General features: G+C 33.6%; 1 non-coding gene across 1 annotated transcript; it reads left to right on the top strand.

Moving 5' to 3' along the window:
* The first annotated feature begins 1,754 nt into the window (after positions 1–1,754).
* LOC121100333 lies at positions 1,755–1,861 on the top strand. The gene has a single exon (XR_005832083.1). It is a non-coding gene; the product is annotated as a U6 spliceosomal RNA (small nuclear RNA).
* Positions 1,862–3,951: the final 2,090 nt, after the last annotated feature.

The raw sequence follows: 3,951 nt of genomic DNA, 5'->3' as shown, positions 1-3,951 counted from the left end.
AAAAAATATAAATGATCATAAGAAAATTCCTTTACTCTTCATTAGCATTTATATCTAAATGTATTCCCTGATCATAGCTCTTGAGAAGAAAAACATGAAATACTGTTCAGATTCTATTAAAATTTGTTGAAAATATTTTATACGAAGTGATATACTAGAAAGTTTACATATATCATTTCATTTGATCCTCATTACAAAGGAGGAGAGTAAAGTGTACACGTAATGGGTAAATGCCCTTGGATTACTATGTCAATAACTGTAAGTTCAAAATTAGAGCCCAGATCTGCTAAATTCTGTGTGATTTTCTTCACAGCTGTGTCTTCCAAAGTGGGGTCTATGTACCCAAGAAGTATACAAGATCATTTACTAACATGAAAAGAAATTATTAAAAGTTCTATTTATATATGTTATAAATAGAAATGTATAGTATAAATTCTATGCTATATATTATACATATAATTTTAATTCTTATTTTTGCTTTATGACTTATAAATTATATGAGTATAGTAAACAAGTGTATGACTTATACATAAATATATATGCATTGAGGAAATATAAGCAAAAATATTTGTTGATGGGGGTCATAGTAAAAAACTACACTATACCACACCGCCTTTCTATGACATGTCATTCTATTCAAAGCACACAATATACACACACCCACACACACACACACAATTAAAGGAAGATACTTTATAAGATCTTTGTCTATAGCCAGCAGATGCTAAAACTTGACATAGACTGACCTTGTTCTGCCCCTCATAGGTGTTAGCTAGGAAATCCTCCACCTGGACGCCCGAACTCTAGACCTTTCTTCTGGGAGCTTTTATAATCCAGGCTACCATATCTTCATGAACTTAGGTTTCTAGCTTCTCCATTAATAGGTCAAAAATTGTTCAAAGAGGGCTGGCTGGGACTCCAATAAACACGATGTATGATATCAGGAATAAAAGAAAGTTTAAAGAAATAGAAGAACACTTACTTCAGATATTTTAGAACTCTTTCCAAGTCTTCCCTATCAAACTAATTTGAAACAAATTCCAAAATTAAATTTAAAAGTATTGAGAATCAGTAGGAGATTTTCAGAACCTTTAAAAAACATTCCAGCATAAACATAGCAGCTGATTAAAGCCAGTTAAAAAAAAATGGCCAGTTACAAAGCAGAACCTAAGTAAATGACAAGAAATCAATTTAAAGGAAGTAAAAGAGGGGTGCCTGGGTGGCTCAGTCATTAAGCGGCTGCCTTCTGCTCAGGTCATGATCCCAGGGTCCTGGGATTGAGCCCCGCATCGGGCTCCCTGCTCAGCAGGAAGCCTGCTTCTCCCTCTCACATTGCCCTTGCTTGTGTTCCCTCTCTCGCTGTCTCTCTTTGTCAAATAAATAAATAAAATATTTTAAAAAAATTAAATAAAGGAAGTAAAACAGGCAGCAGAATATTATCAGAAAAAATTAAAGAGATATGAAGGAAAAAGTAAAATCTTATGTCCGTTCATACTGAATAGCCTATTCATAATAGCAGATTCTTCCAAGGCTAAGAAGGGAAAGCACTGTTGAGGGGAAGCTTCTCAGTTTAAGCCATCCTAGAATATAAGACCACAATTAATGCTGATAGTGTAAACAGGTAAGACATTGGAAAAGGTAAGACTAAAGCCCAGTAGGCCAATTTGGGGATCCAACAATGCCAAACCTCCAAAAACCTAATTATCACTTTCTTATATCCACTGCTATCACAAGGCAATAAAATAAAGCCAGTAATGCTTGCTTTGTCAGCATATATACTAAAACTGAAATGATACAAAAAAGATTATTATAACCTCTCTGCAAGGATGACATACAAATTCTTAAAATGTTTCATATTTTTCTAATTTTTTCAAAAAAGGAATTCAAGAGGGATGAATCAGGAACTAATGGATTAATTACATACAAGGGTTAAGTGGGAACAGAGTGGAAGGGATTGTGGAGAGGGTGATGACTCTTTTCTGAATATTTATTATATGTAGTTTTGACATTGAATCATGTTGTTTTACATACTCAAAAAAATAAAATTTAAAACACTAGGAAAATAAAACCTCAAGTAACAGAGAAATTATGATGTAACTATATCCCAAATTAAAAAAAAAAAGCATAACTACATTGAAGGGAAAAAATAGAACTAACCTGAGTAACTTTGGAACACAGTACTTTGACTATATATGCTGAGTCTGAAGCCAAAAAGACTGTAAACAAATAATAGAACTCTATTTAGAGGATCTATTTTTGATGGTAGTATGAGTTTACAATTCTGAAACTACCCTTCATGTATTGTAGGACTGAGCAAATGATTAAATATTTAGAGGATTAATAAGCTAGATTTCTTACTGCTGGAGAAAGGAATTACAAATATGGAAAGAAGAAGGCTAGAATGAATTCCATAGTACTGAATTGCAATGAGAGTACTTAGTATAAATTCATGGGTTTAAATGGATGGATGAATGGATGACAGATGATAGATGATAGATAGCTAGATAGCTAGATGATAGGTAGAGAGATGATAGATAGATAGATAGATAGATAGATAGATAATGATAGATAAGAAAAGTGGATAGAGCTATATTTATATTTTTTTTAGCCCTGCCTGTTGAGATCCCAGAAGGAAAGATACCAGCAGCAATGAACACGTCCTAAATCCTGATTTTGGTTTCTAATATACCATCTCCTATTAAAAAGAACTGGCCTCATTGGAAATATAGCTGACTCTTAGTGTTAAGGCAGGGAAAGTTAAAAGTGAAACTGGAACATCTTATAGCTCCAGAAAGTAAAACTGTACTAAAAAAAAAGATGATGGAGGTAAGCCAAAAAGAAGACATAGGTGCCAGTTTGAAGGGTTTCCACTCACTAAATATGAAATAAATTGAGTATTCAAATAATGGTAGTAATAGAATATTCATAAGATAAAAAGAAATCTATGAATCTATACTTCCATAAAAAACAAATGAAAAGGTAAATTAATGGGAGAAGGAAAAGTTTCCTTATATTACGGCTAGCAAATGGAGAGAAAATAACAGTTATAAAATTACTATTTGGCAATTATAGCTTGTCTAAATATAGCCAATTGTCCTTCAGAAAGCCTGATGAGGATAAACATCAAATTAGTGGCTCCCAGATGGGTAGGATAACAAGAGCTACTTGTTTAGCAGATAAATCAGCAAGAGAATTGATACGTTGCACAAGAGCATTGCTTCTGTGGTGATCTCAGAAATATGAGCTTATACTTCCATAACTGATACTTCTTCAGAATTTAATAACTTCTAATATGACATTGATCACATCATCATTTTTCTATCAGATTACCTGAATGTCTCAAACCCGCTTTGCTTCTATAGCACCCCCAAATCATAAATCATGTGTCTACTATATGGTAAGTGTTTACCATTTTCCTTTCACCAGTATACAGGCTCAACTCAAAGTTATTAGTTTTGCCGGTTGGGAAAATAGAGCATTAGGCAATGGAGTTGATAGGATGGCTGCACATTCCAGGATGAATACTTGTCCTGTACAGGAAATATCTGCCATTTTCAAGAAAAAGCCATTTATAAACAACACTGAATCAGAATTCATTAAAGAAGTATTTGTAAGGGCAGTCCTGGACATACCTCCTGAGTTATAGCTAAACAGTTATGTAATATTTCCCTTTATCTGGAAGGATTAAGATTTACACAATGTTAAATTGTGATATAAGAAGCAAAAAGTAGGAAGACTTTGTAAGCAGTAGAATAAATGACAGAGAAATGATTAAAGTTGCCTAGAAGCAACAGAGACTGCACAGTACCATGGCTGAAATTACAAAGGAGATTGTAAATGCCATATGGGCATAGCCAAAGAGTCATTTGCTACCATGGTAATGGAGATCACTGAACTTTAAAGCATTTACTGGCCTCACAAGGAGTATCTGTTCTCTAGCTAATACATTCT

This window comes from Ursus maritimus, unplaced genomic scaffold (genome assembly GCF_017311325.1).
Source record: "Ursus maritimus isolate PB19 unplaced genomic scaffold, ASM1731132v1 scaffold_36, whole genome shotgun sequence".
In the NCBI taxonomy this organism is placed as follows: Eukaryota; Metazoa; Chordata; class Mammalia; order Carnivora; family Ursidae; genus Ursus; species Ursus maritimus.
Note: the sequence above shows the minus strand (reverse complement) of the source record. Positions and strands in the feature narration are given on the sequence as shown.